The following is a 13746-nucleotide window of genomic DNA, read 5'->3' as shown; positions in this document are numbered from 1 at the left end:
AAAGCTTCTCCTTCCCATTCCTTCAACCTGTTCCCCTAGTTATCAGGTCTGAGTGTGTTTCTTGCAGAGGACAACATCCGCCATTTTGTCTGAGAAATTCAAAGTGCTGTGCCCCTTTATGACCACCCCGACATCCATTAATATTGAGAAAGCCAGAGCCGAGGAGCACTTGTTGACTAGAAAGAGACCGCCAATCCAGCAGAGAGAAACAATGGAAAGTGGAAATACATTGAACAAAATGAATCATGGGGAGACCTACATATCCTGAACAATCCCCACATGCTTCCTCCTCTTGCTCAACAATTCTGGGAACTATAGAACCACCATCTGTTTTCTCCCAGAGCTGCTCAGTAATTGCTGGGAACTCCCTGTTTTTAAGCCCTTAATCCACCCTTGACATGACTGATAGGTCTGGAGGGGTAGGGCCAGCCTTGCTTATAGAAACTCTTTAGCTCCTTCATCACCTGTGTGGGGTTTATACACCCCATCACACTTGTATTTTTCTATGTCAAATGGTTTAAACTAGAAATGGCCTGAGAAGGCAATGTTCAGATCCAGACTAAATTTAAGCTAAGGTTCATGGCCAAATCTTGGATCCAGTTAAGGTGCTAAAATCTGGAGCACCATTCTGCTGAGTTTTAGCCCCAAATGGCAAAATATATTTATCAGCTGATGTTGTGAGATTTCCACCATCCTGAATCATCGAAACCCCACCAGATCAGCTGTGCTCACAACATTTTAGCTGTGCCTAAACTGGAACCAGAAAATACTGGTAGACAACTTACTGGTAGAGCAAAATCAGAGGTGTATGTTCAGATCTGGGAAACCAGATCTAACCCCCACATAATTCTGAAATCTGAAGGACTTTAGATTGAAGATTCTGGTTTTGGTCTGTCCCTAGTTTAAAAAAGTCTTAAAACATCATTGTTGTGTATGTTGTCAATTACATAACAAAAGCAATGGATTAGCGGAGTTAAGTGTTGGTAGGATTTTTTAAAGATGAGTGTCAAAGGCCCAATTCTATTTCAGCTACACAGAAACAATTCCCCTTGACTTCACGGTGGTTTGTACCCATGGAATTGAGGACAAGAGTGGGCCAAAGGGTTTGGAAGGGCACACTGTGAAATTGGTTCTCAGGCCTTTCTAAGCTGAATTTGACTCGACTGTCACATAACAGATGATTGCCAAACCCAGTATTATGCTCACCTGTATCTGAGACTAGAACTGAGCCAGTGTTTCCATTATAAGCACTGGGACACAAATACTCATTAGTGATGCACTTATTTATTACTCTTGCACCAGAGAATGAACTCTTGCAAAACCTTGTGCTTGTGTAACACAAATTTATGTACCCTTTTGCAGTCATATTATCTAAATATTGCTTTTATGATTCAGATCATGGACTATTAATTCAAGCCGTAAAATAAGCAGTCATTTCTTGTTGCCATAGCAAAAGTAACCCAAAAAAATAGTTGCTGGGGAAACCATACTGAGGATATACACAATCTATAACCTTTGATATATGACTTAAAGACCACAATGGTACAAAATGTAACCATATCCTGCCTAGCTTTATATGTCTGAGACTGATGAAACCTTACTTATAAATAAAAAAGACAGCAGTTCCTACTGAGTGTGGAGAGACAGCTTTTACACCTATCAAAAACTATTTATTTATCCATCTATCTAATAAAAACACCTCTTTCTCCAGAGTGGAGAAATAGTTTTGGGGAAAAAGGATTCATATCATAACTGGAGGAATGATCAACAATCATCATGTTGACAACTGTTGCTATATTAGCCTGAGTAAAACACTGTGCTGCTGTAGCTTATGTTGTGTCAGCATTTTAATAATTGGTAGTCCATATTTCCAAATGTTAGTTAAAGCCCCTGGGCTAAATTCACCCTGCTGGCGCATCCCTCAGTGATTTATCTCTGGAGGAGGGCAGATGTTTATACTAGGCCCTCCCTGGTTGTTTATCAGGGAAAGGCACCTTTCTTTTGCAACAGAGGCTTTCCAGGTAGTGTACTGAATAAGTGGCACCCTCTTTTTAGATTACAATGGTCAGCTGTAGGCAGTGGGAGGAGCAGGACTTGTACTGATGCAGTGGAGGAGGGAAATCTACACTTTGGGGCCTACATCTGTGGGTTATGCTGGCAGAAGCTGGGACTGATTTTATTCCTCTAGATATGTTTAAAAATGCTGAATTATTTCACTTAGAAAACTGGTTTCTCCATATATGCATCTGTAAGCAGGATTTTTAGTAGGCTGAGTTATAGTGCATGTGTGGATTTGTCGACTTAAGGTTCCATAAGTACAGTCTGGAACAGCTCCGTATTGTCTCAATGAGCGATGGATTAAAAATTCCCCAGATACAGTGTATGAAGTGACATGACCAGCCTGAATGGTTCTATTAAAGCTGTTCTGGTTTATTGTGTCAGTGATCCACAGATAATAGGTCTCTGGGGGACTTCTGAATCAGGTCTTTCAATTCATGCTGCTCTGAACTGATGCAGTAAGGCTGCTCTGAATTGCCAAATCTAGGCAAACTTTGGCATACCTTGAAGCATGTTGAAAGATTTTGAAGTAGTGTCACATAGATGTCTAATGACTGTATAATGACTTGAAAGGAGAAACACTTAAAAAGCTGCAATAATTTTAACATTACCCCCTAAGAGTTCTGGATTATTTTTTTTTTTGAGAACTTGACAGCCAATCTGAACAGTAGCTGCAGAGACAAAAGAAAAGTATAGTTTTACATATTTTTAAAGCCTTACAATATCCTCACAACATTGTGCCAGCCTTCAGGGTCTCTGCAGACATATAATGTATTATATAACCATGCACTGTTTTCATTCCCCTGCAATACTGGACAAGAGCTTGAATTAAAAGTTAGGCATACTCATTCTGAATTTCCAAGCTTTGAAAGGCAAACTCTTAAAATTAAGGTCACCTTGAACAACCAGTGAATGATCAGAGCATTCTGATTTTTAAATGACTATTTCACTTATTGATGTATTTATTTTATATCATTTGAAACAAACGGAAAAAGACCAACATTAACTGGCCCAGTTTAATGTAATGATTGGGTATAATGAAAGCAGGGGAAACATAGCTTGGGAAACCAAACAAATTCTCTTAGTAATGGAACTTGGTACCTCTACCACTGAAAAATATTTGAGAGAAAACTTTTATCTTTGTCAGCCCTAGCATTCACCAAAATTACACAGAAGATAATATTGTTATGGAAACATTTCCTCTTTCATGTTTGTGTTCTGTTCAGTTCATATGCAGGACAAAAATCAATGAAAATTGAATTATTCAAAATTTATATATTAAATATATGTATTGCCTACAATAGCCTCATATGTTTTCCTAAACTCAGCTTCATTGTGAATAAATCTTGGGATTATGAAGATAGTAAGTGTCAGATCTTGCCCTTTGGAAAAAAAAGGTTTGTTTTGAAATATACATTTCAGCATATTGCTGAATGCTTCCACAAATATGGATTTCAGTGCACAGATTTAGCAGTGAGAACATTTTGTCTATTGGCAGACGATCAGTGTGACAGGGAATACCTGGCCTTTGCAGCTCCGTATAGGAGGCTCCACTGTCCTACTACATCCCGCCCCCAGGGAGCTGCAAAGTGACAGGAAAGGAGCAGTGAATTTGGGTCCTCCATGCATGCCTACAGAGGCTTACCAGAAGCAGCCAATCAGAGCTGAGCAGACTCAGTTAAAAAGAGCTGCAGGGGCTTAGGAAGTTAGTTGATGCCTGGGCCCAGAGGAGCAAGGGTGGAAGTGAGAGGAATAGCTGGAGTTTGCTTCTGGCTGTGCTTTATTTAGGTGAGAGTGGGAGAGAGTTTGAACAAATACCTAAGAATCTTAACCCTGAGATAAGGATGAAGCTAAAAGGGGCCAGGCAAGAAGAGGCTGTGGGAACTAGCAGTAGAGGATTGAGGTAAGTAGTACATGCCTGCTGTTTATGGGGTTCCTGGGTGTTAGAACCTGGAGTAGTGAGTGAACCTAGGTTCCCCCACAGGTAAAGTTAGCATAAACCACAAAAGGGGACAGGGCTCATTTGGGTGCCTGAACAAAGGGCTGAATTGAAAGGGCCCACAGCTGGGTTGAAGACCCTCTCTAAGCGAATGGACTGTTTTATTTGCTGGACCTTTTAATACACTGGAAGGGTTTCATTTTGACCTTGTGACTTGGCTGAAGAGCCAAGGGACTGAAGACCTGCCAAAGTTGGCTGGCAGCCCACAGAGGGTGCTAGGGATGAGAATAGCACTGCAGTACCACACTCAGATGCTAGGGCACTCAAGAGGTGAGTGCCCTTGGTAGGGTGGACTAGGTCTGGAGACCCCCTGCTGGAGGCCAGGCCTCCTGGACCTGCATCACCCTGCCCCAGAATAGAGCAGTGAGAAGTCCTCCAGGCAGCTTAGAGTGGCTGCAAAGGAGTGGCCAAGCAAAGGGGCTGCTGGAGTGACCAATAAGGGGGCAGAAGGGCTCTATATAAGACAAGCAGCAGAGGAGGGACTGGTAGTTCAGTTGATGTGGGGAGGTGGAGGAGTGAAGATTGGGTGGCTGGCTGGAAGAGCAGCAGCACTGTGGAGAGTTCACTGCAGGCAGGACTGAAGCCCAGGGAATGCTGCTGAAGACTGGGTGTGTGGCTGGTGGAAAGAGCAGCAGGACTAGTGGAAAGTGAGTGCAGGCAGGCTGAATCCCAGGGGGACTGAGCACAGAACCTGGCCATGCCAGTGTGGGTACTGAGATGGGCCCTGGCTTGGTGGTTGAAGAAGGCAGTGCCTCTGGGAAAAGCCTTAGAGCTACAGCCCCATACCAGGGCCATTATAAGAACTTGGACTGTATACTTCGGAAGGGGAGACAGTGTGTGTGGCTTGGCCAGAGGGCTCAGCTGCTGAAGACCCACCAAAAGAACATCGGCTGGGGGTGGGGGGTGCTTGTGATAGGTGCCACCTGATATGACAAAACAAAAGGAGGCTCACACCCAACCAAGAAAGGGGGCAAGATGTGGGTGCCGCCCTGTGAAAAACCTGTAATTGCAGTCACTATTGGCCAGAGAAGCGGGTTTCAACCCCAGTACATGGCCCCCATTACAATCAGTCAATAACTAGCTTCATATCTGGAACTCTGTGTTTATTCCAGTCATCTTGCTTTGGCTTCAAATTATGGATAGCCTCACTAGTCTACAAATTACACTGATCATTGTTGTAAATGAGTTAAATATTTTCTGAAGTACATTTGTGCTGAAAAACTAAGGTCCCAATAGATAATACTTGCATAGCAGCATAGTGCCCCTTTAATTGTTTTTAACATGAAACACCCTAACTCGGGTGCCTTTAAATAATATAGTTCAACAGAGTACTACTCCTCACCAGTACACACTGAGTGTCATGTTGTTGGGCTGCTAACTTTTGTAAAGCCAATGAAGTGGAAGGCATGTGTCGCACTTGTTTTTCATCTGTGGTGGCACATTGCCTAAGCTGTTCCACGCCACCTCTCGCTGGTAAGATGGCACATTCAATTGAAAGTGTCATGCCACAGCTAAACAAGATGTGTAGGAAAGGCTGTGTTAAAATGCATGTCACGTGTTACTTTTTCTCAATGCATAAGCAATTTCTGTCCTATTCAATTATGTGTTAAATTAACACTGTGTCCTATAAGAGTTACCAAAACAGAAAACTATTCTCACTTAGTACATCACAGAAATGCAAAGCTTCAAATGATGAGGCCAGATTAATTTTCAAGATCAATTTCTTCATGTGGGGAGGAACTTTTATTGTTTTAGGTTCAAATTTTAGAAACTGTGTGTAATGGGGTTTACAAACCTCATACCAAGCATAGACAGAAGGGGGAGGAGAGCCACAAGCAGCTGCCAATCATGGAGGCAGGCACTCACTGCTGCATCCATCAGAGAAAACAAGGCCTACTATAAAGGAGAGACTGCAGAGAAGGATGGGGAGGTAGAAAGGCTTGGGCCAGCAGAGAGGCAACCTGGTGCAGAGGCATTGCCTCTCTGGAGCACAGCTAAGAGACATAGGGCATGTCTACACTACAATCTTAAATTGACTTAGGTTAGGGTGACTTACAGCCAGTGCAGTAATTACTGATGTCCTTCTGTTGGTATTGTACATCCTCACCAGAGCATTTGTGCAGTTTGTCTCTGGGAGCCCAGCTGCCCCAAGGGCTTCTTTCTTCTGGTGGGGAGATCTGCACCCAGAGTCTAGTTGGCTGCTGTGCCCTGATGAAGATGAATTGATCAAAATATAGAGAATGTGCTGATAATACAAATCAAAGAAGTATAATCAATTGTTCAGTGTGTCTGTTTTAGCATTGCAGTGTGTTTGCTCCTGGATTTTTTTTCTGCAGTTCTGCCTGTTCACCACATACACCCTAGGAGCACATATGCAGGTGAGTAACTGATTTAAACAAAGACTGGGAATGGTTGGGTCATTACACTAATTGAATCTATTTCCCCATGTTAAGTTCTCCTCACACCTTCTATGGGTCATCTTGATTATCACTTCAAAGGTTTTTTTTCTCCTGCTGATGATAGCTCATCTCAATTGATTGGCCTCTTACAGTTTGCTATGTGTACTTCCACCTTTTCATGTTCTCTGTATGTATAAATATCTTCTGTCTGTGTGTTCCATTCTATGCATCCGAAGAAATGAGCTGTAGCCCACGAAAGCTTATGCTGAAATAAATTTGTTAGTCTAAGGTGCCACAAGTACTCCTGTTCTTGATCCTATTGAAGTCAATAGTGACTACACCTGTAAGGAAAATTAAGCACATGCAGATATTCAAGAAGGGCCATACCCATTATTTGTGTATCATGCACCAACTTTTGGCATTATTTTGGGTTGAATGGCTACAATATCTCTTTCTGAGGATGAGGAAAACTGGAAGATGGAATGGATATATGTATGCGTTTAAAAGGACTCTAAAGAGGAAAATCCTATTTAAAATACTTTCCCTGCGCTACTAACACCATACAGTACCTAACTTAAAGTATTAAGAGTATTTACAATCAAATTTATTTTACATATATGCATTTGTTTGTATTCTTTCATCTTGGACAAGAATGCTAGCAATATCCTTGTAGTTAGTTTGGTAGTCTCATACTCAGATTAGCTGACCAGTGAGTAAGTCTAAGGAGGTGAAGTCAGGCTTCATTCACTTTCTCTCTCTCTCTCACTGGGGATGCACTTCACCCCAGATTCAACTAGATCTTACTAAGCTTTTTGACAAACAGGCACAGTCTAGTTCAGAAGCAGGCCAGTGGTTGGTAGGCAATGTGACACTTTTTTTTTAACTTTACCCCCCATTTTTTAACACTTAAGGGGCTCCTATAAAGTAAAAAGACCAATCGTGGGCTTTAAAGAAACCCAGAGACTATATGCATTGTCTCTTGTATCTTCCTCTAGGCTTTAATGACCGCCAACAAAGTGAGAATTTTTAGTTCTGGTTCTGATGTGAGCTGGTTCTTCATATGACAGGAAGTGGTCATAGCAGTTAAGCGCAGCTTGGAGCATTAGAATAACTTTTCAGGGTACCATTAACATTTCTGAGACAGCACAGTCTAGTGGACTAAGCGCTGGATGCCAGATACCCCTGAGTTTAAATCCAAATTCTATCACTGAACTATGTGGTATTTAGCATAACCACCTACTTTAAGGAATGCCCCTTATTTTGTGCCTGTCACACATCCTGTTAAAGTGTGTGTGTGTGTGTGTGACAGAGAGAGAGAGACACACACACACACCTAGGTCCTGCAGGATAGCTCCATTGGGAAGGGACTTGCAAAAGGGAGAAGTAGAGCTCCATATAAAACCACAAGTAGTACATTGATACAATTACAGAACAACACCCCCCCCAGAAGAGTAACCCCTAATAAATGAGTATACCCCAAAGTAACAGGCAAATCTGGTAACAGCAAGGTAAAACTTTGTGTACTGCACGGATCCTGTTGACCATGCTTAGACAATCCCTGCTCTAAGGTTAGATTACTAAAATCAATTTAATGAAGTTACTGTAAATGAAGTTCATTTAATGAGAATTACTTGAACTCTGACACTGCTTGATAAGTACTCACTCCAGCCCGGTGCGGGAGGGGGAATGCATGGAAATGTCAAAATGACAATAGGCAGGAGGCTGGGTTTGTGGCTGATATAAGAGGGGAACTTGAGAGATTTGGGTTCTCCTCTCGGCTCATCCACAGACGTTCCTATGGAGCCTTGCAGAACTTAAAATGAGTGGGATCACAGACCTGCCAAAACAGTTGATCTGGGTCACTGAAGAGCACACTTTAAGCACTGTCATACCAAGTGCCTGGATGTTTGTTCCATACCCCTGCACTTTTTTCAGATCACTGCAAGTACTGAGTCTTTAACCAAGTCACTGAGGATATGTCTACACAGCAACTAGACCCCCACAGCTGGCCTGTACTAGCTGGCTCCAGCTGCGGGGCTGCTTCATTGTTTTGTAGACTGCCAGGCTCCACGTTCTAGGAACCTCCCATCCTGCAGGGTCCCAGGGCATGGGCCAGCTGCAGGCTTTCCTTTGACTCTCAGCAGTACTAAGCACTCACAGCTTCACTTGAAGTGAATGGGAGCTGCAGGTGTCCAGCATTTCTGAGAATCAAGCCCTGAATCTCTCTCTGTCTCAACTTCACAATTTGCAAAGTTGGGAGAATACTACTATTTTACCACCAATATTTGCAAAGTGCTCTGAAATTCTTGAATGGAAGATGCTATAGAAGTGCAAAGAACTAGTATGTTTAATAAATATAGTACTACTTCTGCCATCTATCCTAGTCATATGATCTGCTCCCATTACAAGCTTTTTTTAATAACTAGAGCATTTTAAAAATCAGCCTCTGCTCCCCCATCCTCCAGGCTAGAGACCTCTAACTTGGTCTCTCTTTAAAGCCACATTTAATGTAAAAGATGTGCATATTTTTTAAAAGAAATTTCCCTGAACTTCCCTCCAGGTACTGATTTGTCTTTTATCCCTGACTCAGTTTTAGTTCAGGCCTACAGAAATATTTTTGTGTGTGGGGTGGGATTAGTGCTTGCTGTTATCTCATGCTGCTTTTAACTGACTGCTTCAAAGTGGGGCCCTGAGGAGAGAATGCATTGGTCATCTCAGCAGCCAGTCAATCTTTCCATCACATCAGGCTGAAGCAATCAGGCCAAATCAGCATGAGGAAGCAATGTTGAGCCAGACACAAGACTAAAGGGTGAACTGAGGGCTATAAGCCCATGTTTATGTAACCATTCTGCCAGGTGTAGCTGGCAGCAACCAGGATTGGGTTCAATATCTATGGGTTCCTTTCCACCAAGACAACACAGAACTCACTCGAGCCACCACCCAGTAATTTGGGAAAATTACACACCACCCCTGGGTGCCTCTGAGAGGCAATATTTTCCCCACTCACAAGCACAGAGTCTGAGTGTAGAAAAGCAACTTAATGAAAGGAGAGAAGTCACCTGACATTAATTAGGGAAAATGCCACAAGCAGGATTCATAATCCTAAAACTGTGAGCAGGACACCAACCCCTGAGTGTGTGGGGCAGTGCCTTCTGCCTCATGTTCTTAAGTTCTACAACCAAAAGTTCCTTTTCTGTGCCCCTCCCTGCTTCTTCACCATACCCCATTCGCAGTGGTTGTCCTTGGTTAGTAAGGACCCACGGGTCAGAGGTGCATCTGTGTGAGTTCACCTCCCATCGGGGGAAGGCCAGCCGCTTGTTCTGCTCACTGGTCAACTGTCAGTCACCTTCTGCTGCCACCTGCCTCTCTGCTGTGACCGCTGCATATCAGGCCTGGTCTACACTAGGCGTTTAAATCGGTTTTAGGAGCCTAAAACCGATTTAACGCCACAACCGTCCACACTAGGAGGCACCTTATATCGATTTTAATGGCTCTTTAAATCGGTTTCTGTACTCCTGCCCGACGAGAGGAGTAGCGCTAATATCGGTATTAACATATCGGAATAGGGTTAGTGTGGCCGCAATCGACGGTATTGGCCTCCGGGAGCTATCCCACAGTGCACCACTGACCGCTCTGGACAGCATTCTCAACTCGGATGCACTGGCCAGGTAGACAGGAAAAGCCCCGCGAACTTTTGAAATTCATTTCCTGCTTCCCCAGCGTGGAGAGCTCATCATCACAGGTGACCACGCACAGCTCATCAGCACAGTTAACAATGCAGTCTCCTGAGAATCGAAAAAGAGCCCCAGCATGGACCGCTCGGGAGGTAATGGATCTGATCGCTATATGGGGAGAGGATTCAGTGCTAACAGAACTGCGTTCCAAAAGACGAAATGAAAAAGTATTTGAAAGAATTTCTAAGTCTATGACGGATAAAGGCCACAGCAGGGACTCCGTGCAGTGCAGAGTGAAAGTTAAGGAGCTCAGACAAGCCTACCAGAAAACCAAAGAAGCAAACGGAAGGTCCGGGGCAGGTCGAAAAACATGCCGCTTCTATGCTGAGCTGCATGCAATTTTAGGGGGCTGCGCCACAAGTACCCCACCCCTGACCGTGGATTCCGAGGTGGGGGTTGTAATCTCTGCCATGTCAGACGGGGAAGATGAAGATGAAGAAGAGGAGGAAGACCTCGCAGAGAGCACACAGCACTCCGTGACCCCCAGCAGCCAGGAGCTTTTTATCACCCTGACGGAATTACCCTGCTCCCAGCCCTCACAAGCAACTATTCCAGAGAATGACGCCATGGAAGGGAGCTCTGGTGAGTGTACCTTTGCAAATATCAAACAGTGTTTTTTAAGCAAGCCTTTTTTAATGATTGATTTGCCCTGAGGACTTGGGACGCATTCGCAGACAGTATAGTTACTTAGAAAAGTTTGTTAACATGTCCGGGGATTGAGAGGAAATCCTCCAGGGACATCTCGATGAAGCGCTCCTGTAGGTACTCCAGAAGCCTTTGCAGAAGGTTTCTGGGCAAAGCATCCTTGTTCCGCCCACCATGGTAGGACACTTTACCATGCCATGCATGTAGCAAGTAATCAGGTATCATTGCGTGGCAAAGCATAGCGGCGTATGGTCCCGGTGACTGCTGGCATTCAAGAAGCATGCGCTCTTTATCTTGTTCTGTTATCCTCAGCAAAGTGATATCGTTCAGGATAACCTGGTTAGAAATCAGGAATTTAAGTAAGGGGGGGTGGCCATTTTTCTACTGGGTTCGTGGAATGCAGCAGCTTAAAAAAAACACTTTCCTGCACGTAGCGAAGCGGGGGGAGGGGAGGAGTGAAATGCCGATGATCTTTTCTGTTTGGTCACCGGCGAGGCGATCTTCCCCAAGCTACCGGACAAGCAGTGGGTGGGGGGGAGGGGGAAGGTTGTTGATTAGCAGGGAGCTAGCGTGGTATTAGCCATGCGTTGGGGGGGGAGGGGTAAATCACTGAGACAGTGGCTTACCATGGCCGCATGCAAGCTGAATCCTGATGCCTGGACCTGTGTCTGAGATCTGTAACCCAAGAGTTGCAAGCAGGCACTATTAAGATGAAAAATGCGACCTTGTAGGGAAATCACATGTGCTATGTAAGGTGAATAGTGCTTTTCACTGTGAAAGAGTATAACCATTGTTCTGTAAAATGTATCTTTCTAAATATTTATCTCCCTCATGCAGCTGCAAATATTTCAAGCGTCCCTCCTCCATCCCAAAGGCTAGCACAGATAAGGCGGAGGAAAAAGAAGACGCGAGATGAGATGTTCTCGGATATTATGGAAGTTACACGCAATGAAAGAGCTCATCTGAATGAGTGGAAGGACGTGGTTTCAAATTACAGGAAAGAGGCCAGTGAACGTGAGGACAGGAGGGATGAACGTGAGGACAGGAGGGACAACCGAGATGAGAGGTGGCGGCAGGAAGACCGGCAGGAAAATCAGCGGTGGCGGCAGGAAGATCAGCGGTGGCGGGATGCAACTCTGGGGCTGCTGCGTGATCAAACTGACATGCTCCGGCGTCTTGTGGAGCTTCAGGAACGGCAGCAGGATCACAGAGTGCCGCTGCAGCCCCTGTATAACCACCCTCCCCCCTCACCATGTTCCTTAGCCTCCTCACCCAGACGTGTAAGAACGCGTGGGGGGAGGCTCCATGCACCCGCCCACTCCACCCCCGTGGACAGCCCAACCAGAAGGATGTCGTTACTCTGAATTTTATTTTTTTAATGGCCTTCTCCATCCCTCCTTTCCTCCTCCCAAAGCACACCCTTACTTCTCTCCCTCTTTTTATAATGAATCAATAAAGAATTCATGCTTTTTAAATGAGTGACTTTATTTGCATAAGTAAGCTGTACTCGAAGGGGGAGGGGGAGTTGCTTACAGGGACTGAGTCAATCAAGGGGGTTGGGTGTTCATCAACAAACACAGCAGTCACACTGTACCCTGGCCATTGATGAAGCTCGTTTTCAAAGCTTCTCTGATGCGCACCGCTTCCTGGTGTGCTCTTCTAATCTCCCTGGTGTCTGGCTGCGCGTAATCAGCGGCCAGGTGATTTGCCTCAGCCTCCCACCCCGCCATAAAGGTCTCCCCCTTACTCTCACAGAGATTGTGGAGAATACAGCAAGCAGCAATAACATAGGGGACATTGGTTTGGCTGAGGTCTGAGCGAGTCAGTAATGTGCGCCAGCGCGCCTTTAAATGGCCAAATGCACATTCCACCACCATTCTGCACTTGCTCAGCCTGTAATTGAACAGATCCTGACCACTGTCCAGGCTGCCTGTGTATGGCTTCATGAGCCATGGCATCAAGGGGTAGGCTGGGTCCCCCAGGATAACGACAGGCATTTCAACATCCCCAACTGTTATTTTCTGGTCTGGGAAGTAAGTCCCTTGTTGCAGCCGTTTAAACAGAGTAGTGCTTCTGAATACGCGAGCGTCATGAACCCTCCCTGGCCATCCCGCGTGGATGTTTGTGAAACGTCCCTTGTGATCCACCAGTGCTTGCAGCACCATTGAAAAGTACCCCTTCCGGTTTACGTACTGGGTGCCCTGGTGCTGCGGTGCCAAGATAGGGATATGGGTTCCATCTATCGCCCCCCCACAGTTAGGGAATCCCATTGCAGCAAAGCCATCCACTATGGCCTGCACGTTTCCCAGAGTCACAACCTTTCGTAGCAGCAGCTTAGTGATTGCTTTGGCTACTTGCATCACAGCAGCCCCCACAGTAGATTTTCCAACTCCAAATTGATTCCCGACTGACCGGTAGCTGTCTGGCGTTGCAAGCTTCCACAGGGCTATCGCCACTCGCTTCTCTACTGTGAGGGCTGCTCTCATCTTGGTATTATGGCGTTTCAGGGCAGGGGCAAGCAAGTCACAAAGTTCCATGAAAGTGCCCTTACGCATGCGAAAGTTTCGCAGCCACTGGGAATCGTCCCACACCTGCAACACAATGCGGTCCCACCAGTCAGTGCTTGTTTCCCGGGCCCAAAATCGGCGTTCAATGGATAGAATCTGCCCCATTACCATCAGGATCTCCAAAGCGCCGGGGCCCGCGGTTTGAGATAATTCTGTGTCCACGTCCTCATCACTGTCATCGCCGCGCTGCCGTATCCGCCTCTTACTCGCCTCGGTTCGAAGGTCCTGGTTCAGCATATACTGCACGAGAGTGCGCGAGGTGTTTAAAACATCCACGATTGCGGTATGGAGCTGAGCAGGGTCCATGCTTGCTGTGCTATGGCGTCTGCACGGTTCACCAAGCA

At 45.3% G+C, this 13746-nt stretch overlaps 1 long non-coding RNA gene across 2 annotated transcripts in view; it reads right to left on the bottom strand.

The window, feature by feature from the left end:
* LOC123378022 overlaps window positions 1–13746 on the bottom strand; it is a 53262-nt gene that overhangs the window by 10083 nt on the left and 29433 nt on the right. For both annotated transcript variants that reach the window (XR_006582436.1, XR_006582449.1), the window contains one exon: window positions 6114–6265. This is a non-coding gene — a long non-coding RNA (uncharacterized LOC123378022). The remainder of the gene's footprint in view (window positions 1–6113; window positions 6266–13746) is intronic.

Source organism: Mauremys mutica, chromosome 1 (genome assembly GCF_020497125.1).
Source record: "Mauremys mutica isolate MM-2020 ecotype Southern chromosome 1, ASM2049712v1, whole genome shotgun sequence".
Lineage (NCBI taxonomy): Eukaryota > Metazoa > Chordata > Testudines > Geoemydidae > Mauremys > Mauremys mutica.
The sequence above is the reverse complement of the archived record's forward strand: the minus strand, read 5'-3'. Positions and strand labels throughout refer to the sequence as shown.